The sequence below is a fragment of the Nothobranchius furzeri genome, chromosome 2 (genome assembly GCF_043380555.1).
Source record: "Nothobranchius furzeri strain GRZ-AD chromosome 2, NfurGRZ-RIMD1, whole genome shotgun sequence".
In the NCBI taxonomy this organism is placed as follows: Eukaryota; Metazoa; Chordata; class Actinopteri; order Cyprinodontiformes; family Nothobranchiidae; genus Nothobranchius; species Nothobranchius furzeri.
Window position 1 is genome coordinate 45,909,209 of NC_091742.1, and position 26,098 is coordinate 45,935,306.

Genomic DNA, 26,098 nt, shown 5'->3' on the forward strand with positions numbered 1-26,098 from the left:
CGTTTGCCTCCCATTTCGTCATTTCCAAAGATATCGTCACGAAACTTCTTGTGAGTGATCCTAGTCCGGCCCCCCAAAAGATCTGATGTGAACATCTGGTGGGCGTGGCCTATTTTCTGAAATAGCGCCCCCTAGGACCATTAAAACTGTCAGCCCCAAGCCATGCTTTGACTGAGGATTACGAAATTTGGTACACTAATGTGGTGTCTCAGGACCTACAAAAAAGTCTCTTGAAGCCAAGTGCAAAGTCTTACAGGAAGTCGGCCATTTTGGTCCAAGTGCGCGATTTAGTGGTTTTCACACACGTTGTTTGGAGAGTGATACTCCGTCGCCCTTTTCACCAATCACTTTCAAACTTCTGCTATATAGTCTTAAGACATAGAGGAAAAAATTCAACCGTCGGATTTTAAATAAGTATAAAGGTGTGGGCGTGGCTAAGCCTCAAACTTTGACCTTTCGCCACGCCACTCTTTTTTTCACAGCTCCTTATTGGACTCCTTTTACCCAATCACCAGGAATCTCTGGTAAATAGCAGCAGGCAAGTTGAGGTCACTTGGTCTCCAGTACTGGCAGGTTTTGAAAAAAGGCGGGGCTTTGGGAGCATGGCGAAATTCGCCATCACGCCATGGCAATACGTTTGCCTCTCATTTCTTCATTTATCGTGATATCACCTCGACCATTGTTGTGAGTGATCCTAGTCTGACCCCCAATAGAAAAGGTCAGCTTAAGTTTGTGGGCGTGGCCTATTTTCTGTATTAGCGCCCCCTAGGACCATTAAAACTGTCAGCCCCAAGCCATGCTTTGACTGAGGATTACGAAATTTGGTACACTAATGTGGTGTCTCAGGACCTACAAAAAAGTCTCTTGGAGCCAAGTGCAAAGTCGCACAGGAAGTCGGCCATTTTGGTCCAAGTACTCGATTTAGTGGTTTTCACACACGTTGTTTTGAGAGTGATGCTCCGTCGCCCTTTTCACCAATCGCCTTCGAGCTTCTGCTATATACTCTTAAGACATAGAGGAAAAAATTCAACCGTCGGATTTTAAATAAGTATAAAGGTGTGGGCGTGGCTAAGCCTCAAACTTTGACCTTTCGCCACGCCACTCTTTTTTTCACAGCTCCCTATTGGACTCCTTTTACCCAATCACCTGGAATCTCTGGTAAATAGCAGCTGACAAGTTGAGGTCACTTGGTCTACAGTACTGGCAGGTTTTGAAAAAAGGCGGGGCTTTGGGAGCATGGCGAAATTCGCCATCACGCCATGGCAATACGTTTGCCTCTCATTTCTTCAATTATCGTGACATCGCCACAAAATGTCTGGTGAGTGATCCTAGTCTGACCCCCAATAGAAATGGGCATCTGAGATTTGTGGGCGTGGCCTATATTCTGAAATAGCGCCCCCTAGGACCATTAAAACTGTCAGCCCCAAGACAAGGTTTGACTGAGGATTACGAAAATTGGTACACTCATGTAGGGTCTCTGGCCCTACAAAAAAGTCTCTTGGAGCCAAGCGCAATTTCGCACAGGAGGTCGGCCATTTTGGTCCAAGTACTCGATTTAGTGGTTTTCGCACACGTTGTTTGGACATTGATGGCCCGTTGCCCTTTACACCGATCACCTTCAAACTTATGCTATGTACTTTTAAGTCAAAGGGGAAAAAATTCAACCGTCGGATTTTAAATAAGTATAAAGGTGTGGGCGTGGCTAAGCCTCAAACTTTGACCTTTCGCCATGACATTACTTGACTTAATAACTCCCATGTGCATGATCAGATCTAATTCAAACTTTGTCTGTGTGATCACTGACCACATCTCAAGACAAAGACAATGTGGACAGCTGACATCACCTAAGCCCCGCCCCCTGACAACAGGAAGTCTATTGTTTTATGGTGAAATGCCCATATTTGTCCCCTCTAATTTAATGAAAATGACACTCAGGTCATACAGTGTCTTCATGATGTTTTAAAGACCATTCAGATCTGATAGCTTTCCAGAAAGGGAGGGGCTTTGATGTCATGGTGAATGCTGGCGTGACGCCATGACCTTACATTTGACTGTAACTTCCACAAACGGCCTCCGATTTGCCCGAAACTGAATATGGCAATGAACAATCATGCCCTTTAGCCAATGAGGCACAAACGGTTGGTGAATGTTATATAATGTCACCAAAGCTGACCTCAATGGGACTTTTCTGTAGTTGGTCACAGCGCCACCTAGATAACGTTATCCTTCGATAACTTTAAAAAACATGGTCAGAATAGCATTAAAGTTGGTCACTGTCATCACACCACCAGTGTGGTAAAGATAGAGGATTCCCTAGTGGTGAGACATAAAATATAAAGGTGGGCTCAAAGGGGATGCTGAGTCAGGGTGAGTTGCGGACAAGGTGGCCGTTAGCAGTTTCTGGTGTTGGGGTGGTCGACGTTTGTGTTCTGCGGACGTGCCCTGGTGCCCCGGGCTGCCGGCCAGGCCGGAGCGGCGCGGAGCTGCGAGGGCCGAACGACGCTGCTTGCAGCTTTAATTAGGCCCGAGCAGCGAAAGCGCTGCGAAGGCCTCTTGTTTTTGCTCTGTTTATTATTATTTTTTTTATTTATTATTCCGGTGCCGCTTTGAATGGCTTTTTGGGGACCTTAACATACCCCAAAACTCACAATATTTTGCATACTTGTCAGGCCTGGTGAAAAATTTGATATTTTAAAGGTCCCAAAAAAATCGCAAAGAAATTGGCTGAACAGCGCCCCCTAGAAAATGAAAAAAAAACCCTCTCCATAAAGCTTAGTTTATCGTACCGTTATGAAATTTGGTACACTTATAGTACTCAATAGTCCGCACAGAAAAGTCTCTTGCAAGCATGGTCAATATCAAACAGGAAGTCGGCCATTTTGGGTTGAAATGGCGATTTTTTGCCGTTTTGGCCGTTTTTAGGGTCCGTTTCTGATTGGATTGCTCGATCATTTTTTGCACGATCATCTCAAAAATTCTGTAAAATTGCTCAGAAGAGATGGGCGAACAAAATGAGACAATAAAATTGACTTTTCGTAAATACTGAAGGGGCGGGGCCAGGCCTCGAAGTTTGACTACTCGCCAAAAATTTTTAAATTGCTATAACTTCATAACTGAATGGAATAGAGTTACCAAACTTTCTGTGGTCATTCGTCATCACCTCACAAAGTAAATTGAATGGTCGCATGATGACATCACACAAGCCCCGCCCCCTCAGGACCAAAAAGGTTAAGTTTTACTGTGAAAGGTCCCAAATTGCCCCATTTCACTAAATCACCACAAATTTGTAGCTGGTAACTCAAGACAAGTGGGGGTTGCTTGGTGTCACATTATGTGAGTTTTCGGCAGAGGGCGGGGCTGTGGCGGCGCGGCGAAGTCAGGCGTACCGCCGTGGCCTTACGTTTGCCTCCCATTTCGTCATTTCTAAAGATATCATCACGAAACTTCTTGTGAGTGATCCTAGTCTGGCCCCCCAAAAGATCTGATGTGAACATCCGGTGGGCGTGGCCTATTTTCTGAAATAGCGCCCCCTAGGACCATTAAAACTGTCAGCCCCAAGCCATGCTTTGACTGAAGATTACGAAATTTGGTACACTAATGTGGTGTCTCAGGACCTACAAAAAAGTCTCTTGGACCCAAGTGCAAAGTCGCACAGGAAGTCGGCCATTTTGGTCCAAGTACGCGATTTACTGGTTTTCGCACACCTTGTTTGGAGAGTGATGCTCCGTCGCCCTTTTCACCAATCTCCTTGAAACGTCTGCTATATACTCTTAAGACAAAGAGGAAAAAATTCAACCGTCGGATTTTTCAAAAGTTTAACGGTGTGGGCGTGGCTAAGCCTCAAACTTTGACCTGTCGCCACGCCACTCATTTTTTCACAGCTCCCTACTGGACTCCTTTTACCCAATCAGCAGGAATCTCTGGCAAACAGCAGTAGACAACTTGAGGTCACTTGGTATCCAGTACTGGCAGGTTTCAAAAAAAGGCGGGGCTTCAGGAGCATGGCGAAAATCGCCATCACGCCATGGAAGTATGTTTGCCTCTCATTTCTTCAGTTATCGTGATATTGCTACGAAACTTCTGGTGCGTGATCCTAGTCTGACCCCCAAGCGACATAGATATCTGAATTTAGTGGGCGTGGCCTATTTTCTTAAATAGCGCCCCCTAGGACCATTTAAACTAATAGCCCCAAGCTATGCTTTGACTGAGGATTACGAAATTTGGTACACTAATGTGGTGTCTCAGGACCTACAAAAAAGTCTCTTGGAGCCAAGCGCAAAGTCGCACAGGAAGTCGGCCATTTTGGTCCAAGTGCGCGATTTAGTGGTTTTCGCACACGTTGTTTGGAGAGTGATGCTCCGTCGCCCTTTTCACCAATCTCCTTCAAACTTCTGCTATATACTCTTAAGACATAGGGGAAAAATTCAACCGTCGGATTTTTCAAAAGTTGAAAGATGTGGGCGTGGCTAAGCCTCAAACTTTGACCTGTCGCCACGCCACTCTTTTTTTCACAGCTCCCTACTGGACTCCTTTTACCCAAACACCAGGATTCTGTGGCAAACAGCAGTAGACAAGTTGAGGTTACTTTGTCTCCAGTACTGGCAGGTTTTGAAAAAAGGCGGGGCTTTGGGAGCATGGCGAAAATCGCCATCACGCCATGGAAATACGTTTGCCTCTCATTTCTTAAGTTATCGAGATATCACCTCGAAATTTGTTGTGAGTGATCCTAGTCTGACCCCCAATAGAAATGGACAGCTAAAATTTGTGGGCGTGGCCATTTTTCTGAAATAGCGCCCCCTAGGACCATTAAAACTGTCAGCCCCTAGCCATTCTTTGACTGAGGATTACGAAATTTGGTACACTAATGAGGTGTCTCCGGACCTACAAAAAAGTCTCTTGGAGCCAAGTGCAAAGTCGCACAGGAAGTCGGGCATTTTGGTCCAAGTACGCGATTTAGTTGTTTTGGCACACGTTGTTTGGAGAGTGATGCTCCGTTGCCCTTTTCACCAATCGCCTTCAAACTTCTGCTATTTACTCTTAAGACATAGGAGAAAAAATTCAACCGTCGGATTTTTCAAAAGTTGAAAGGTGTGGGCGTGGCTAAGTCTCAAACTTTGACCTTTCGCCATTACTTTACTTGACTTAATAACTCCCATGTGCATGATCAGATCTTTTTCGAACTTTGTCTGTGTGATCATTGACCATATCTTTAAACAATGACAATGTGGACAGCTGACATCACCTAAGCCCCGCCCCCTGAATACAGGAAGTCTATTGTTTTATGCTGAAATGCCCATATTTGTCCCCTCTAATTTAGTCAACATGACACTAAGGTCATGCACGGTCTTCATGATGCTGTAATGACCATTCAGATCTGATAGCTTTCCAGATAGGGAGGGGCTTTAATGCCATGGTGAATTCTGGCGTAACGCCGTAACCTTACAATTCAATTTAATGGTGAGCTCAGAGGGGATGCTGAGTCAGGGTGAGGTGCGGACGAGGAGGCCATTTGCGGTTTCTGGTGTCGGGGTGGTTGACGTTTCTGTTCTGCCAGACGTGCCCTGGTGCCCCGGGCTGCCGGCCAGGCCGGAGCGGCGCGGAGCTGCGAGGGCCGAACGACGCTGCTTGCAGCTTTAATTAGGCCCGAGCAGTGAAGCTGCGAAGGCCTATTGTATCTGCTCCGTTTCTTATTTATTTTTTTTTTTTCTTTCTTTTTTTTTCTTCCGCGTCTTTGGATGGCCTTTAGGGGGTCTTAGCATATCCAAAAACTCACCAAATTCTGGGCCAATATAGAAAGTGTGTGAAATTTACGTATTTCACTGGCAACGTGAAAGTTGGTAAAAAAGTGTTTCGACAGCGCCCCCTGGAAAATTAAAAATACCCCTCTGCTTTGACCTTTTTTCATAGTAGAGTTATGAAATTTGGTACACTTATAGAACTCAACAATACGCACAGAAAAGCCTCTTGCACCCATGGTCAATATCCAACAGGAAGTCGGCCATTTTGGACTAAAGTGGCCAATTTGACCCCGTTTTGGCCATTTCTAGGGTCTATATTTGGTTGAACAGTTTGGTCATTTTTCGCACGATCGTCTCAAAAATAGTGTGCGATCGAACAGAAGCGATGGACGATTAAAATGAGACAATAAAATTGACTTTTCGTAAATACTGAAGGGGCGGGACCAGGCCTCAAAGTTCGAGCACTCGCCAAAAAAATTCAAATTGCTATAATTTCATAAATGAAAGAATTACAGTTAAAGTAACTTCCTGTGGACAATTGTCATCGCCCCCCGAAGACAAATGAATGGTCGATTGATGATGTCACATAAGTCCCGCCCCCTCAGGACTTAAAAGGTCAAGTTTGACTGGGAAATTTTCCAAAATTCGCCCTTTCAAATAATCAACCCAAATTTGTAGCAGATAACTGAAGACAAGTTGGGGTTGCTTGGCGTCACTTTATGGGAGTTTTCTGCAGAAGGCGGGGCTGTGGCGGCGCGGCGAAGTCAGGCGTACCGACGTGGCCTTACGTTTGCCTCCCATTTCGTCATTTTTAGAGATATCGCCTCAAAACGTCTTGTGAGTGATCCTAGTCCGGCCCCCCAAAATATCTCATGTGAACATCTGGTGGGCGTGGCCTATTTTCTGAAATAGCGCCCCCTAGGTCCATTAAAACTGTCAGCCCCAAGTCATGCTTTGACTGAGGATTATGAAATTTGGCATACTAATGTGGTGTCTCAGGACCTACAAAAAAGTCTCTTGGAGCCAAGTGCAAAGTCGCACAGGAAGTCGGCCATTTTGGTCCAAGTACTCGATTTAGTGGTTTTCGCACACGTTGTTTGGAGAGTGATGCTCCATCGCCCTTTTCACCAATCGCCTTCAAACTTCTGCTATATACTCTTAAGACATAAAGGAAAAAATTCAACCGTCGGATTTTAAATAAGTATAAAGGTGTGGGCGTGGCTAAGCCTCAAACTTTGACCTGTCACCACGCCACTCTTTTTTTCACAGCTACCTATTGGACTCCTTTTACCCAATCGCCAGCAATCTCTGGCGAATAGCAGCTGACAAGTTGAGGTCACTTAGTCTCCAGTACTGGCAGGTTTTGAAAAAAGGCGGGGCTTTGGGAGCATGGCAAAATTCACCATCACGCCATGGCAATACGTTTGCCTCTCATTTCTTCAATTATCGTGCCATCGCCACAAAATGTCTGGTGAGTGATCCTAGTCTGACCCCCAATAGATTTGGACAGCTGTAATTTGTGGGCGTGGCCTATTTTCTGAAATGGCACCCCCTAGGACCATTAAAACTGTCAGCCCCAAGCCATGCTTTCACTGAGGAGTACGAAATCTGGTACACTAATGTGGTGTCTCCGGACCTACAAAAAAGTCTATTGGAGCCAAGTGCAAAGTCGCACAGGAAGTCGGCCATTTTGGTCCAAGTACTCGATTTAGTGGTTTTCGCACACGTTGTTTGGAGAGTGTTGCACCATCGCCCTTTTCACCAATCGCCTTCAAACTTCTGCTATATACTCTTAAGACAAAGGGGGAAAAAATCAACCGTCGGATTTTAAATAAGTACAAAGGTGTGGGCGTGGCTAAGCCTCAAACTTTTACCTTTCGCCATTACATTACTTGACTTAACAACTCCCATGTGCATGATCAGATCAATTTCAAACTTTGTCTGTGTGATCACTGACCACATCTGAAGACAGTGACAATGTGGACAGATGACATCACCTAAGCCCCGCCCCCTGACTACAGGAAGTCTACTGTTTTATGGTGAAATGCCCATATTTGTCCCCTCTAATTTACTCAACATGACACTAAGGTCATGCACTGTCTTCATGATGTTGTAATGACCATTCAGATCTGAAAGCTTTTCAGAAAGGGAGGGACTTTGATGCCATGGCGATTTCTGGCATGACGCTGTGACCTTAAGTTTCACTGTAACTTCCACAAACAGCCTCCGATTTGCCCGAGACTGAACATCACATCACCAGTGTGGTAAAGATAGCGTATCTCCTAGTGGTGAGACGTGTAATGGTGGGCTCAGAGGGGATGCTGAGTCAGGGTGAGGTGTGGACGAGGAGGCCGTTCACGGTTTCTGTTGTCGGGTTGGACTTTCTGTTCTGCCAGACGTGCCCTGATGCCCCCGGCTGCTGGCCAGGACGGAGCAGCGCGGAGCTGGGTTTGGAGAGTGTCGGGTATGGAGCGGAGGGGGTGCGGACGGAGGGCGAGCAGCTTCGCTGCGAGGGCCGAACGACGCTGCTTGCAGCTTTAATTAGGCCCGAGCAGCGAAAGCGCTGCGAAGGCCTCTTGTTTTTGCTCTGTTTATTATTTTTTATTATTCCGTGTCCGCTTTGAACGGCTTTTTGGGGACCTTAACATACCCCAAAACTCACAATATTTTGCACACTTGTCAGGCCTGGTGAAAAATTTGATATTTTAAAGGTCCCAAAAAAATCGCAAAGAAAATTGCTGAACAGCGCCCCCTAGAAAGTGAAAAAAACCCCTCTCCATAAAGCTTAGTTTATCGTACAGTTATGAAATTTGGTACACTTGTAGTACTCAACAGTCCGCACAGAAAAGTCTCTTGCAAGCATGGTCAATATCAAACAGGAAGTCGGCCATTTTGGGTTGAAATGGCGATTTTTTGCCGTTTTTGCCGTTTTCAGGGTCCGTTTCTGATTGGATTGCTCGATCATTTTTCGCACGATCGTCTCAAAAATTGTGTAAAATTGCTCAGAAGGGATGGGTGAAAAAAATGAGACAAGGATTCTGACTTTTCGTATATGTTGAAGGGGCGGGGCCAGGCCTCGAAGTTTGACTGCTCGCCAAAAAAATTTAAATTGCTATATCTTCATATCTGTATGGAATAGAGTTACCAAACTTTCTGTGGTCATTTGTCATCCACCCACAAAGTAAATTGAATGGTCGGATGATGACGTCACACAAGCCCCGCCCCCTCAGGACCAAAAAGGTCAAGTTTTACTGTGAAAGGTCCCAAATGGCCCCATTTCACTCAATCACCACAAATTTGTAGCTGGTAACTCAAGACAAGTGGGGGTTGCTTTGCGTCACTTTATGGGAGTTTTCGGCAGAGGGCGGGGCTGTGGCGGCGCAACGAATTCAGGCGTACCGCCGTGGCCTTACGTTTGCCTCCCATTTCGTCATTTCTAAAGATATCGTCACGAAGCTTCTTGTGAGTGATCCTAGTCCGGCCCCCCAAAAGATCTGATTGGAAGATCCGGTGGGCGTGGCCTATTTTCTGAAATAGCGCCCCCTAGGACCATTAAAACTGTCAGCCCCAAGCCATGCTTTGACTGAGGATTACGAAATTTGGTACACTAATGTGGTGTCTCAGGACCTACAAAAAAGTCTCTTGGAGCCAAGTGCAAAGTCGCACAGGAAGTCGGCCATTTTGGTCCAAGTGCGCGATTTAGTGGTTTTCACACACGTTGTTTGGAGAGTGATGCTCCGTCGCCCTTTTCACCAATCGCTTTCAAACTTCTGCTATATACTCTTAAGACATAGAGGAAAAAATTCAACCGTCGGATTTTAAATAAGTTTAAAGGTGTGGGCGTGGCTAAGCCTCAAACTTTGACCTTTCGCCACGCCACTCTTTTTTTCACAGCTCCCTATTGGACTCCTTTTACCCAATCACCAGGAATCTCTGGTAAAAGGCAGCAGACAAGTTGAGGTCACTTGATCTTCAGTACTGGAAGGTTTTGAAAAAAGGCGGGGCTTTGGGAGCATGGTGAAATTCGCCATCACGCCATGGAAATACGTTTGCCTCTCATTTCTTCATTTATCGTGATATCACCTCGAAATTTGTTGTGAGTGATCCTAGTCTGACCCCCAATAGAAATGGTCAGCTTAAGTTTGTGGGCGTGGCCTATTTTTTGAATTAGCGCCCCCTAGGACCATTAAAACTGTCAGCCCCAAGCCATGCTTTGACTGAGGATTACGAAATTTGGTACACTAATGTGGTGTCTCAGGACCTACAAAAAAGTCTCTTGGAGCCAAGTGCAAAGTCGCACAGGAAGTCGGCCATTTTGGTCCAAGTACTCGATTTAGTGGTTTTCGCACACGTTGTTTGGAGAGTGATGCTCCATCGCCCTTTTCACCAATCACCTTCAAATTTCTGCTATATACTCTTAAGACATAGAGGAAAAAATTCAACCGTCGGATTTTAAATAAGTATAAAGATGTGGGCGTGGCTAAGCCTCAAAGTTTGACCTTTCGCCATTACATTACTTGACTTAATAACTCCCATGTGCACAATCAGATCTATTTCAAACTTTGTCTGTGTGATCACTGACCACATCTCAAGGCAACATTATTGTGGACAGCTGACATCACCTAAGCCCCGCCCCCTGACAACAGGAAGTCTATTGTTTTATGGTGAAATGCCCATATTTGTCACCTGTAACTTAGTGAACATGACACTAAGGTCATACACTGTCTTCATAATGTTGTAATTACCATTCAGACTTGAAAGATTTCCAGAAAGGGAGGGGCTTTGATGCAATGGCGAATGCTGCCATGACGCCATGACCTTACGTTTGACTGTAACTTCCACAAACAGCCTCCAATTTGCCCGAGACTGAACATGGCAATGAACAATCATGCCCTTTAGCCAGTGAGGCACAAACGGTTGGTGAATGTTATATAATGTCACCAAAGCTGACCTCAATGGGACTTTTCTGTAGTTGGTCACAGCGCCGCCTAGTTAACTTTAACCTTCGGGAACTTTAAAAAACATGGTCAAAATAGCATTAAAGTTGGTCACTGTCATCACACCACCAGTGTGGCAAAGATGGGGTATGCCCTAGTGGTGAGACGTGTAATATAATGGTGGGCTCAGAGGGGATGCTGAGTCAGGGTGAGGTGCAGACGAGGTGACCGTTAGCGGTTTCATGTGTCGGGGTGGTCGACGTTTCTGTTCCGGGGACGTGCCCTGGTGCCCCTGGCTGCCGGCCAGGCCGGAGCGGCGCGGAGCTGCGAGGGCCGAACGACGCTGCTTGCAGCTTTAATTATTATTATTTTTTATTATTCCGTGTCCGCTTTGAACGGCTTTTTGGAGACCTTAACATACCCCAAAACTCACAATATTTTGCACACTTGTCAGGCCTGGTGAAAAATTTGATATTTTAAAGGTCCCAAAAAAATCGCAAAGAAAATGGCTGAACAGCGCCCCCTAGAAAGTGAAAAAAACTCCTCTCCATAAAGCTTAGTTTATCGTACAATTATGAAATTTGGTACACTTGTAGTACTCACCAGTCCGCACAGAAAAGTCTCTTGCAAGTATGGTCAATATCAAACAGGAAGTCGGCCATTTTGGGTTTAAATGGCGATTTTTAGCCGTTTTTGCCGTTTTTAGGGTCCGTTTCTGATTGGATTGCTCGATCATTTTTCGCACGATCGTCTCAAAAATTGTGTAAAATTGCTAAGAAGGGATGGGCGAACAAAATGAGATGAGAATTCTGAGTTTTCGTATATGTTGAAGGGGCGGGGCCAGGCCTCGAAGTTTGACTACTCGCCAAAAATATTTAAATTGCTATAACTTCATAACTGAATGGAATAGAGTTACCAAACTTTCTGTGGTCATTTGTCATCCACCCACAAAGTTAATTGAATGGTCGGATGATGACATCACACAAGCCCCGCCCCCTCAGGACCAAAAAGATCAAGTTTTACTGTGAAAGGTCCCAAATTGCCCCATTTCACTTAATCACCACAAATTTGTAGCTGGTAACTCAAGACAAGTGGGGGTTGCTTGGCGTCACTTTATGGGAGTTTTCGGCAGAGGGCGGGGCTGTGGCGGCGCGGCGAATTCAGGCGTACCGCCGTGGCCTTACGTTTGCCTCCCATTTCGTCATTTCCAAAGATATCGTCACGAAACTTCTTGTGAGTGATCCTAGTCCGGCCCCCCAAAAGATCTGATGTGAACATCTGGTGGGCGTGGCCTATTTTCTGAAATAGCGCCCCCTAGGACCATTAAAACTGTCAGCCCCAAGCCATGCTTTGACTGAGGATTACGAAATTTGGTACACTAATGTGGTGTCTCAGGACCTACAAAAAAGTCTCTTGGAGCCAAGTGCAAAGTCGCACAGGAAGTCGGCCATTTTGGTCCAAGTGCGCGATTTAGTGGTTTTCACACACGTTGTTTGGAGAGTGATACTCCGTCGCCCTTTTCACCAATCACTTTCAAACTTCTGCTATATAGTCTTAACAGATAGAGGAAAAAATTCAACCATCGGATTTTAAATAAGTATAAAGGTGTGGGCGTGGCTAAGCCTCAAACTTTGACCTTTCGCCACGCCACTCTTTTTTTCACAGCTCCTTATTGGACTCCTTTTACCCAATCACCAGCAATCTCTGGTAAATAGCAGCAGGCAAGTTGAGGTCACTTGGTCTCCAGTACTGGAAGGTTTTGAAAAAAGGCGGGGCTTTGGGAGCATGGCGAAATTCGCCATCACGCCATGGAAATACGTTTGCCTCTCATTTCTTCATTTATCGTGATATCACCTCGACCATTGTTGTGAGTGATCCTAGTCTGACCCCCAATAGAAAAGGTCAGCTTAAGTTTGTGGGCGTGGCCTATTTTCTGTATTAGCGCCCCCTAGGACCATTAAAACTGTCAGCCCCAAGCCATGCTTTGACTGAGGATTACGAAATTTGGTACACTAATGTGGTGTCTCAGGACCTACAAAAAAGTCTCTTGGAGCCTAGTGCAAAGTTGCACAGGAAGTCGGCCATTTTGGTCCAAGTACGCGATTTACTGGTTTTCGCACACGTTGTTTGGACAGTGATGCTCCATCGCCCTTTTCACCAATCGCCTTCAAACTTCTGCTATATACTCTTAAGACATAAAGTAAAAAATTCAACCGTCGAATTTTAAATAAGTAAAAAAGGTGTGGGCGTGGCTAAGCCTCAAACTTTGACCTGTCGCCACGCCACTCTTTTTTTCACAGCTCCCTATTGGACTCCTTTTACCCAATCACCAGCAATCTCTGGCAAATAGCAGCTGACAAGTTGAGGTCACTTGGTCTACAGTACTGGCAGGTTTTGAAAAAAGGCGGGGCTTTGGGAGCATGGCGAAATTCGCCATCACGCCATGGCAATACGTTTGCCTCTCATTTCTTCAATTATCGTGACATCGCCACAAAATGTCTGGTGAGTGATCCTAGTCTGACCCCCAATAGAATTGGGCAGCTGAGATTTGTGGGCGTGGCCTATATTCTGAAATAGCACCCCCTAGGACCATTAAAACTGTCAGCCCCAAGACAAGGTTTGACTGAGGATTACGAAAATTGGTACACTCATGTAGGGTCTGTGGACCTACAAAAAAGTCTCTTGGAGCCAAGCGCAATTTCGCACAGGAGGTCGGCCATTTTGGTCCAAGTACTCCATTTAGTGGTTTTCGCACACGTTGTTTGGACATTGATGGCCCGTCGCCCTTTACACCGATCACCTTCAAACTTATGCTATGTACTTTTAAGTCAAAGGGGAAAAAATTCAACCGTCGGATTTTAAATAAGTATAAAGGTGTGGGCGTGGCTAAGCCTCAAACTTCGACCTTTCGCCATGACATTACTTGACTTAATAACTCCCATGTGCATGATCAGATCTCATTCAAACTTTGTCTGTGTGATCACTGACCACATCTCAAGACAACGACAATGTGGACAGCTTACATCACCTAAGCCCCGCCCCCTGACAACAGGAAGTCTATTGTTTTATGGTGAAATGCCCATATTTGTCCCCTCTAATTTAGTGAAAATGACACTCAGGTCATACAGTGTCTTCATGATGTTTTAATGACCATTCAGATCTGATAGCTTTCCAGAAAGGGAGGGGCTTTGATGCCATGGTGAATGCTGGCGTGACGCCATGACCTTACATTTGACTGTAACTTCCACAAACGGCCTCCGATTTGCCCGAAACTGAATATGGCAATGAACAATCATGCCCTTTAGCCAATGAGGCACAAACGGTTGGTGAATGTTATATAATGTCACCAAAGCTGACCTCAATGGGACTTTTCTGTAGTTGGTCACAGAGCCACCTAGATAACGTTATCCTTCGATAACTTTAAAAAACATGGTCAGAATAGCATTAAAGTTGGTCACTGTCATCACACCACCAGTGTGGTAAAGATAGAGGATTCCCTAGTGGTGAGACATAAAATATAATGGTGGGCTCAAAGGGGATGCTGAGTCAGGGTGAGGTGCGGAAAAGGTGGCCGTTAGCAGTTTCTGGTGTTGGGGTGGTCGACGTTTGTGTTCTGCAGACGTGCCCTGGTGCCCCGGGCTGCCGGCCAGGCCGGAGCGGCGCGGAGCTGCGAGGGCCGAACGACGCTGCTTGCAGCTTTAATTAGGCCCGAGCAGCGAAAGCGCTGCGAAGGCCTCTTGTTTTTGCTCCGTTTATTATTATTTTTTTTATTTATTATTCCGGTGCCGCTTTGAATGGCTTTTTGGGGATCTTAACATACCCCAAAACTCACAATATTTTGCACACTTGTCAGGCCTGGTGAAAAATTTGATATTTTAAAGGTCCCAAAAAAAAATCGCAAAGAAAATGGCTGAACAGCGCCCCCTAGAAAATGAAAAAAAAAAACCTCTCCATAAAGCTTAGTTTATCGTACCGTTATGAAATTTGGTACACTTATAGTACTCAATAGTCCGCACAGAAAAGTCTCTTGCAAGCATGGTCAATATCAAACAGGAAGTCGGTCATTTTGGGTTGAAATGGCGATTTTTTGCAGTTTTGGCCGTTTTTAGGGTCCGTTTCTGATTGGATTGCTCGATCATTTTTTGCACGATCATCTCAAAAATTATGTAAAATTGCTCAGAAGAGATGGGCGAACAAAATGAGACAATAAAATTGACTTTTCGTAAATACTGAAGGGGCGGGGCCAGGCCTCGAAGTTTGACTACTCGCCAAAATTTTTTAAATTGCTATAACTTCATAACTGAATGGAATAGAGTTACCAAACATTCTGTGGTCATTCGTCATCACCTCACAAAGTAAATTGAATGGTCGCATGATGACATCACACAAGCCCCGCCCCCTCAGGACCAAAAAGGTTAAGTTTTACTGTGAAAGGTCCCAAATTGCCCCATTTCACTAAATCACCACAAATTTGTAGCTGGTAACTCAAGACAAGTAGGGGTTGCTTGGCGTCACATTATGTGAGTTTTCGGCAGAGGGCGGGGCTGTGGCGGCGCGGCGAAGTCAGGCGTACCGCCGTGGCCTTACGTTTGCCTCCCATTTCGTCATTTCTAAAGATATCATCACGAAACTTCTTGTGTGTGATCCTAGTCTGGCCCCCCAAAAGATCTGATGTGAACATCCGGTGGGCGTGGCCTATTTTCTGAAATAGCGCCCCCTAGGACCATTAAAACTGTCAGCCCCAAGCCATGCTTTGACTGAGGATTACGAAATTTGGTACACTAATGTGGTGTCTCAGGACCTACACAAAAGTCTCTTGGACCCAAGTGCAAAGTCGCACAGGAAGTCGGCCATTTTGGTCCAAGTACGCGATTTACTGGTTTTCGCACACCTTGTTTGGAGAGTGATGCTCCGTCGCCCTTTTCACCAATCTCCTTGAAACGTCTGCTATATACTCTTAAGACAAAGAGGAAAAAATTTAACCGTCGGATTTTTCAAAAGTTTAACGGTGTGGGCGTGGCTAAGCCTCAAACTTTGACCTGTCGCCACGCCACTCATTTTTTCACAGCTCCCTACTGGACTCCTTTTACCCAATCAGCAGGAATCTCTGGCAAACAGCAGTAGACAACTTGAGGTCACTTGCTATCCAGTACTGGCAGGTTTCAAAAAAAGGCGGGGCTTCAGGAGCATGGCGAAAATCGCCATAACGCCATGGAAGTATGTTTGCCTCTCATTTCTTCAGTTATCGTGATATCGCTACGAAACTTCTGGTGCGTGATCCTAGTCTGACCCCCAAGCGACATAGACATCTGAAATTTGTGGGCGTGGCCTATTTTCTTAAATAGCGCCCCCTAGGACCATTTAAACTAATAGCCCCAAGCTATGCTTTGACTGAGGATTACGAAATTTGGTACACTAATGTGGTGTCTCAGGACCTACAAAAAAGTATCTTGGAGCCAAGCGCAAAGTCGCACAGGAAGTCGGCCATTTTGGTCCAAGTACGCAATTTAGTGGTTTTCGCACACGTTGTTTGGAGAGTGATGCTCCGTTGCTCTTTTCACCAATCACTTTCACACTTCTGCTATATACTCTTAAGACGAAGGGGAAAAAATTCAACCGTCGGATTTTTCAAAAGTTGAAAGGTGTGGGCGTGGCTAAGCCTCAAACTTTGACCTTTCGCCACGCCACTCTTTTTTTCACATCTCCCTATTGGACTCCTTTTACCCAATCAATAGGAATCTCTGGCAAATAGCAGTAGACAAGTTGAGGTCACTTGGTATCCAGTACAGTTAGGTTTCGAAAAAAGGCGGGGCTTTGGGAGCATGGCGAAAATCGCCATCACGCCAAGGAAATACGTTTGCCTCTCATTTCTTCAGTTTTCGTGATATCGCTACGAAACTTCTGGTGAGTGATCCTAGTCTGAACCCCAAGAGAAATAGACAGATGAAGTTTGTGGGCGTGGCCTATTTTCTTAAATAGCGCCCCCTAGAGCCATTAAAACTGTCAGCCCCAAGCCATGCTTTGACTGAGGATTACGAAATTTGGTACACTAATGTGGTGTCTCAGGACCTACAAAAAAGTCTCTTGGAGCCAAGAACAAAGTCGCACAGGAAGTCGGCCATTTTGGTCCAAGTACTCGAATTAGTGGTTTTCGCACACGTTGTTTGGAGAGTGATGCCCCGTCGCCCTTTTCACCAATCGCCTTCAAACTTCTGCCATGTACTCTTAAGACGTAGGGGAAAAAATTCAACCGTCGGATTTTTCAAAAGTTGAAAGGTGTGGGCGTGGCTAAGCCTCAAACTTTGACCTTTCGCCACGCCACTCTTTTTTTCCACAGCTTCCTATTGGACTCCTTTTACCCAATCACCCATAATCTCTGGCAAATAGCAGTAGACAACTTGAGGTCACTTGGTATCCAGTACTGGCAGGTTTCGAGTAAAGGCGGGGCTTTGGCAGCATGGCGAAAATCGCCATCACGCCATGGAAATACGTTTGCCTCTCATTTCTTCAGTTATTGTGATAGCGCTACAAAACTTCTTGTAAGTGATCCTAGCCTGAGCCCCAAGAGATATCCATAGCTGAAGTTTGTGGGCGTGGCCTATTGTCTTAAATAGCGCCTCTAGGACCATTTAAACTATCAGCCCCAAGCCATGCTTTGACTGAGGATTACGAAATTTGGTACACTAATGTGGTGTCTCAGGACCTACAAAAAAGTCTCTTGGAGCCAAGCACAACATTGCACAGGAAGTCGGCCATTTTGGTCCAAGTACGCGATTTAGTGGTTTTCGCACACGTTGTTTGGAGAGTGATGCTCCGTCGCCCTTTTCACCAATCGCCTTCAAACTTCTGCTATATACTCTTAAGACATAGGGGAAAAAATTCAACCGTCGGATTTTTCAAAAGTTGAAAGATGTGGGCGTGGCTAAGCCTCAAACTTTGAGCTTTCGCCATTACTTTACTTGACTTAATAACTCCCATGTGCATGATCAGATCTTTTTCGAACTTTGTCTGTGTGATCATTGACCATATCTGTAAACAATGACAATGTGGACAGCTGACATCACCTAAGCCCCGCCCCCTGACTACAGGAAGCCTATTGTTTTATGGTGAACTGCCCATATTTGTCCCCTCTAATTTAGTCAACATGAAACAAAGGTCATGCACTGTCTTCATGATGCTGTATTGACCATTCAGATCTGATAGCTTTCCAGAAAGGGAGGGGCTTTGATGCCATGGCGAATTCTGGCGTAACGCCGTAATCTTAATATTCAATTTAATGGTGAGCTCAGAGGGGATGCTGAGTCAGGGTGAGGTGCGGACTAGGAGGCCATTCGCGGTTTCTGGTGTCGGGGTGGTTGACGTTTCTGTTCTGTCAGACGTGCACTGGTGCCCCAGGCTGCCGTCCAGACCGGAGCGGCGCGGAGCTGCGAGGGCCGAACGACGCTGCTTGCAGCTTTAATTATTTTTTCTTTTTCTTCCGCGTCTTTGGGTGGACTTTAGGGGGTCTTAGCATATCCAAAAACTCACCAAATTCTGGCCCAATATAGAAAGTGCGTGAAATTTACGTATTTCACTGGCAACGTGAAATTTGGTAAAAAAATGTTTCGACAGCGCCCCCTGGAAAATTAAAAATACCCCTCCGCTTTGACCTTTTTTCATAGTAGAGTTATGAAATTTGGTACACTTGTAGAACTCAACAATACGCACAGAAAAGCCTCTTGCACCCATGGTCAATATCAAACAGGAAGTCGGCCATTTTGGACTAAATTGGCCATTTTGACCCCGTTTTGGCCATTTCTAGGGTCTACATTTGGTTGAACAGTTTGGTCATTTTACGCACGATTGTCTCAAAAATAGTGTGTGATCGAACAGAAGCGATGGATGAATCAAATGAGCAAATAAAATTGACTTTTCGTAAATACTGAAGGGGTGTGGCCAGGCCTCAAAGTTCAAGCACTCGCCAAAAAAATTCAAATTGCTTTAATTTCAAAAATGAAAGAATAACAGTTAAAGTAATTATCTATGGACAATCGGCATCGCCCCCCGAAGACAAATGAATGGTCGATTGATGATGTCACATAAGCCCCGCCCCCTCAGGCCTTAAAAGGTCAAGTTTTACTGGGAAATTTTCCAAAATTCGCCCTTTCAACTAATCACCCCAAATTTGTAGCAGGTAACTGAAGACAAGTTGGGGTTGCTTGGCGTCACTTTATGGGAGTTTTCTGCAGAAGGCGGGGCTGTGGCGGCGCGGCAAAGTCAGGCGTACCGATGTGGCCTTACGTTTGCCTCCCATTTCGTCATTTCTAGAGATATCGCCACAAAACCTCTTGGGAGTGATCCTAGTTCGACCCCCCACAAAATGTGATGTGAACATCCGGTGGGCGTGGCCTATTTTCTGAAATAGCGCCCCCTAGGACCATTAAAACTGTCAGCCCCAAGTCATGCTTTGACTGAGGAGTACGAAATTTGGTTTCCTAATGTGGTGTCTCAGGACCTACTAAAAAGTCTCTTGGAGCCAAGTGCAAAGTCGCACAGGAAGTCGGCCATTTTTGTCCAAGTACTCGATTTAGTGGTTTTCGCACACGTTGTTTGGAGAGTGATGCTCCATCGCGCTTTTCACCAATCGCCTTCAAACTTCTGCTATACACTCTTAAGACATAAAGGAAAAAATCCAACCGTCGTATTTTAAATAAGTATAAAGGTGTGGGCGTGGCTAAGCCTCAAACTTTGACCTGATGCCATGCCACTCTTTTTTTCACAGCTCCCTATTGGACTCCTTTTAACCAATCACCAGCAATCACTGGCAAATAGCAGCAGACAAGTTGAGGTCACTTGGTCTTTAGTCCTGGCAGGTTTCGAATAAAGGCGGGGCTTTGGGAGCATGGCGAAATTCGCCATCACGCCATGGCAGTAAGTTTGCCTCTCATTTCTTCAATTATCGTGCCATTGCCACAAAATGTCTGGTGAGTGATCCTAGTCTGACCCCCAATAGAACTGGACAGCTGTAATTTGTGGGCGTGGCCTATTTTCTGAAATAGCGCCGCCTAGGGCCAATAAAACTGCCAGCCACAAGCCATGCTTTGACTGAGGATTACGAAATTTGGTACACTAATGTGGTGTCTCAGGACCTACAAAAAAGTCTCTTGGAGCCAAGTGCAAAGTCGCACAGGAAGTCGGCCATTTTGGTCCAAGTGCGCGATTTAGTGGTTTTCACACACGTTGTTTGGAGAGTGATACTCCGTCGCCCTTTTCACCAATCACTTTCAAACTTCTGCTATATAGTCTTAACAGATAGAGGAAAAAATTCAACCATCGGATTTTAAATAAGTATAAAGGTGTGGGCGTGGCTAAGCCTCAAACTTTGACCTTTCGCCACGCCACTCTTTTTTTCACAGCTCCTTATTGGACTCCTTTTACCCAATCACCAGGAATCTCTGGTAAATAGCAGCAGGCAAGTTGAGGTCACTTGGTCTCCAGTACTGGAAGGTTTTGAAAAAAGGCGGGGCTTTGGGAGCATGGCGAAATTCGCCATCACGCCATGGAAATACGTTTGCCTCTCATTTCTTCATTTATCGTGATATCACCTCGACCATTGTTGTGAGTGATCCTAGTCTGACCCCCAATAGAAAAGGTCAGCTTAAGTTTGTGGGCGTGGCCTATTTTCTGTATTAGCGCCCCCTAGGACCATTAAAACTGTCAGCCCCAAGCCATGCTTTGACTGAGGATTACGAAATTTGGTACACTAATGTGGTGTCTCAGGACCTACAAAAAAGTCTCTTGGAGCCTAGTGCAAAGTTGCACAGGAAGTCGGCCATTTTGGTCCAAGTACGCGATTTACTGGTTTTCGCACACGTTGTTTGGACAGTGATGCTCCATCGCCCTTTTCACCAATCGCCTTCAAACTTCTGCTATATACTCTTAAGACATAAAGTAAAAAATTCAACCGTCGGATTTTAAATAAGTAAAAAAGGTGTGGGCGTGGCTAAGCCTCAAACTTTGACCTGTCGCCACGCCACTCTTTTTTTCACAGCTCCCTATTGGACTCCTTTTACCCAATCACCAGCAATCTCTGGCAAATAGCAGCTGACAAGTTGAGGTCACTTGGTCTACAGTACTGGCAGGTTTTGAAAAAAGGCGGGGCTTTGGGAGCATGGCGAAATTCGCCATCACGCCATGGCAATACGTTTGCCTCTCATTTCTTCAATTATCGTGACATCGCCACAAAATGTCTGGTGAGTGATCCTAGTCTGACCCCCAATAGAATTGGGCAGCTGAGATTTGTGGGCGTGGCCTATATTCTGAAATAGCACCCCCTAGGACCATTAAAACTGTCAGCCCCAAGACAAGGTTTGACTGAGGATTACGAAAATTGGTACACTCATGTAGGGTCTGTGGACCTACAAAAAAGTCTCTTGGAGCCAAGCGCAATTTCGCACAGGAGGTCGGCCATTTTGGTCCAAGTACTCCATTTAGTGGTTTTCGCACACGTTGTTTGGACATTGATGGCCCGTCGCCCTTTACACCGATCACCTTCAAACTTATGCTATGTACTTTTAAGTCAAAGGGGAAAAAATTCAACCGTCGGATTTTAAATAAGTATAAAGGTGTGGGCGTGGCTAAGCCTCAAACTTCGACCTTTCGCCATGACATTACTTGACTTAATAACTCCCATGTGCATGATCAGATCTCATTCAAACTTTGTCTGTGTGATCACTGACCACATCTCAAGACAACGACAATGTGGACAGCTTACATCACCTAAGCCCCGCCCCCTGACAACAGGAAGTCTATTGTTTTATGGTGAAATGCCCATATTTGTCCCCTCTAATTTAGTGAAAATGACACTCAGGTCATACAGTGTCTTCATGATGTTTTAATGACCATTCAGATCTGATAGCTTTCCAGAAAGGGAGGGGCTTTGATGCCATGGTGAATGCTGGCGTGACGCCATGACCTTACATTTGACTGTAACTTCCACAAACGGCCTCCGATTTGCCCGAAACTGAATATGGCAATGAACAATCATGCCCTTTAGCCAATGAGGCACAAACGGTTGGTGAATGTTATATAATGTCACCAAAGCTGACCTCAATGGGACTTTTCTGTAGTTGGTCACAGAGCCACCTAGATAACGTTATCCTTCGATAACTTTAAAAAACATGGTCAGAATAGCATTAAAGTTGGTCACTGTCATCACACCACCAGTGTGGTAAAGATAGAGGATTCCCTAGTGGTGAGACATAAAATATAATGGTGGGCTCAAAGGGGATGCTGAGTCAGGGTGAGGTGCGGAAAAGGTGGCCGTTAGCAGTTTCTGGTGTTGGGGTGGTCGACGTTTGTGTTCTGCAGACGTGCCCTGGTGCCCCGGGCTGCCGGCCAGGCCGGAGCGGCGCGGAGCTGCGAGGGCCGAACGACGCTGCTTGCAGCTTTAATTAGGCCCGAGCAGCGAAAGCGCTGCGAAGGCCTCTTGTTTTTGCTCCGTTTATTATTATTTTTTTTATTTATTATTCCGGTGCCGCTTTGAATGGCTTTTTGGGGATCTTAACATACCCCAAAACTCACAATATTTTGCACACTTGTCAGGCCTGGTGAAAAATTTGATATTTTAAAGGTCCCAAAAAAAAATCGCAAAGAAAATGGCTGAACAGCGCCCCCTAGAAAATGAAAAAAAAAAACCTCTCCATAAAGCTTAGTTTATCGTACCGTTATGAAATTTGGTACACTTATAGTACTCAATAGTCCGCACAGAAAAGTCTCTTGCAAGCATGGTCAATATCAAACAGGAAGTCGGTCATTTTGGGTTGAAATGGCGATTTTTTGCAGTTTTGGCCGTTTTTAGGGTCCGTTTCTGATTGGATTGCTCGATCATTTTTTGCACGATCATCTCAAAAATTATGTAAAATTGCTCAGAAGAGATGGGCGAACAAAATGAGACAATAAAATTGACTTTTCGTAAATACTGAAGGGGCGGGGCCAGGCCTCGAAGTTTGACTACTCGCCAAAATTTTTTAAATTGCTATAACTTCATAACTGAATGGAATAGAGTTACCAAACATTCTGTGGTCATTCGTCATCACCTCACAAAGTAAATTGAATGGTCGCATGATGACATCACACAAGCCCCGCCCCCTCAGGACCAAAAAGGTTAAGTTTTACTGTGAAAGGTCCCAAATTGCCCCATTTCACTAAATCACCACAAATTTGTAGCTGGTAACTCAAGACAAGTAGGGGTTGCTTGGCGTCACATTATGTGAGTTTTCGGCAGAGGGCGGGGCTGTGGCGGCGCGGCGAAGTCAGGCGTACCGCCGTGGCCTTACGTTTGCCTCCCATTTCGTCATTTCTAAAGATATCATCACGAAACTTCTTGTGTGTGATCCTAGTCTGGCCCCCCAAAAGATCTGATGTGAACATCCGGTGGGCGTGGCCTATTTTCTGAAATAGCGCCCCCTAGGACCATTAAAACTGTCAGCCCCAAGCCATGCTTTGACTGAGGATTACGAAATTTGGTACACTAATGTGGTGTCTCAGGACCTACACAAAAGTCTCTTGGACCCAAGTGCAAAGTCGCACAGGAAGTCGGCCATTTTGGTCCAAGTACGCGATTTACTGGTTTTCGCACACCTTGTTTGGAGAGTGATGCTCCGTCGCCCTTTTCACCAATCTCCTTGAAACGTCTGCTATATACTCTTAAGACAAAGAGGAAAAAATTTAACCGTCGGATTTTTCAAAAGTTTAACGGTGTGGGCGTGGCTAAGCCTCAAACTTTGACCTGTCGCCACGCCACTCATTTTTTCACAGCTCCCTACTGGACTCCTTTTACCCAATCAGCAGGAATCTCTGGCAAACAGCAGTAGACAACTTGAGGTCACTTGCTATCCAGTACTGGCAGGTTTCAAAAAAAGGCGGGGCTTCAGGAGCATGGCGAAAATCGCCATAACGCCATGGAAGTATGTTTGCCTCTCATTTCTTCAGTTATCGTGATATCGCTACGAAACTTCTGGTGCGTGATCCTAGTCTGACCCCCAAGCGACATAGACATCTGAAATTTGTGGGCGTGGCCTATTTTCTTAAATAGCGCCCCCTAGGACCATTTAAACTAATAGCCCCAAGCTATGCTTTGACTGAGGATTACGAAATTTGGTACACTAATGTGGTGTCTCAGGACCTACAAAAAAGTATCTTGGAGCCAAGCGCAAAGTCGCACAGGAAGTCGGCCATTTTGGTCCAAGTACGCAATTTAGTGGTTTTCGCACACGTTGTTTGGAGAGTGATGCTCCGTTGCTCTTTTCACCAATCACTTTCACACTTCTGCTATATACTCTTAAGACGAAGGGGAAAAAATTCAACCGTCGGATTTTTCAAAAGTTGAAAGGTGTGGGCGTGGCTAAGCCTCAAACTTTGACCTTTCGCCACGCCACTCTTTTTTTCACATCTCCCTATTGGACTCCTTTTACCCAATCAATAGGAATCTCTGGCAAATAGCAGTAGACAAGTTGAGGTCACTTGGTATCCAGTACAGTTAGGTTTCGAAAAAAGGCGGGGCTTTGGGAGCATGGCGAAAATCGCCATCACGCCAAGGAAATACGTTTGCCTCTCATTTCTTCAGTTTTCGTGATATCGCTACGAAACTTCTGGTGAGTGATCCTAGTCTGAACCCCAAGAGAAATAGACAGATGAAGTTTGTGGGCGTGGCCTATTTTCTTAAATAGCGCCCCCTAGAGCCATTAAAACTGTCAGCCCCAAGCCATGCTTTGACTGAGGATTACGAAATTTGGTACACTAATGTGGTGTCTCAGGACCTACAAAAAAGTCTCTTGGAGCCAAGAACAAAGTCGCACAGGAAGTCGGCCATTTTGGTCCAAGTACTCGAATTAGTGGTTTTCGCACACGTTGTTTGGAGAGTGATGCCCCGTCGCCCTTTTCACCAATCGCCTTCAAACTTCTGCCATGTACTCTTAAGACGTAGGGGAAAAAATTCAACCGTCGGATTTTTCAAAAGTTGAAAGGTGTGGGCGTGGCTAAGCCTCAAACTTTGACCTTTCGCCACGCCACTCTTTTTTTCCACAGCTTCCTATTGGACTCCTTTTACCCAATCACCCATAATCTCTGGCAAATAGCAGTAGACAACTTGAGGTCACTTGGTATCCAGTACTGGCAGGTTTCGAGTAAAGGCGGGGCTTTGGCAGCATGGCGAAAATCGCCATCACGCCATGGAAATACGTTTGCCTCTCATTTCTTCAGTTATTGTGATAGCGCTACAAAACTTCTTGTAAGTGATCCTAGCCTGAGCCCCAAGAGATATCCATAGCTGAAGTTTGTGGGCGTGGCCTATTGTCTTAAATAGCGCCTCTAGGACCATTTAAACTATCAGCCCCAAGCCATGCTTTGACTGAGGATTACGAAATTTGGTACACTAATGTGGTGTCTCAGGACCTACAAAAAAGTCTCTTGGAGCCAAGCACAACATTGCACAGGAAGTCGGCCATTTTGGTCCAAGTACGCGATTTAGTGGTTTTCGCACACGTTGTTTGGAGAGTGATGCTCCGTCGCCCTTTTCACCAATCGCCTTCAAACTTCTGCTATATACTCTTAAGACATAGGGGAAAAAATTCAACCGTCGGATTTTTCAAAAGTTGAAAGATGTGGGCGTGGCTAAGCCTCAAACTTTGAGCTTTCGCCATTACTTTACTTGACTTAATAACTCCCATGTGCATGATCAGATCTTTTTCGAACTTTGTCTGTGTGATCATTGACCATATCTGTAAACAATGACAATGTGGACAGCTGACATCACCTAAGCCCCGCCCCCTGACTACAGGAAGCCTATTGTTTTATGGTGAACTGCCCATATTTGTCCCCTCTAATTTAGTCAACATGAAACAAAGGTCATGCACTGTCTTCATGATGCTGTATTGACCATTCAGATCTGATAGCTTTCCAGAAAGGGAGGGGCTTTGATGCCATGGCGAATTCTGGCGTAACGCCGTAATCTTAATATTCAATTTAATGGTGAGCTCAGAGGGGATGCTGAGTCAGGGTGAGGTGCGGACTAGGAGGCCATTCGCGGTTTCTGGTGTCGGGGTGGTTGACGTTTCTGTTCTGTCAGACGTGCACTGGTGCCCCAGGCTGCCGTCCAGACCGGAGCGGCGCGGAGCTGCGAGGGCCGAACGACGCTGCTTGCAGCTTTAATTATTTTTTCTTTTTCTTCCGCGTCTTTGGGTGGACTTTAGGGGGTCTTAGCATATCCAAAAACTCACCAAATTCTGGCCCAATATAGAAAGTGCGTGAAATTTACGTATTTCACTGGCAACGTGAAATTTGGTAAAAAAATGTTTCGACAGCGCCCCCTGGAAAATTAAAAATACCCCTCCGCTTTGACCTTTTTTCATAGTAGAGTTATGAAATTTGGTACACTTGTAGAAC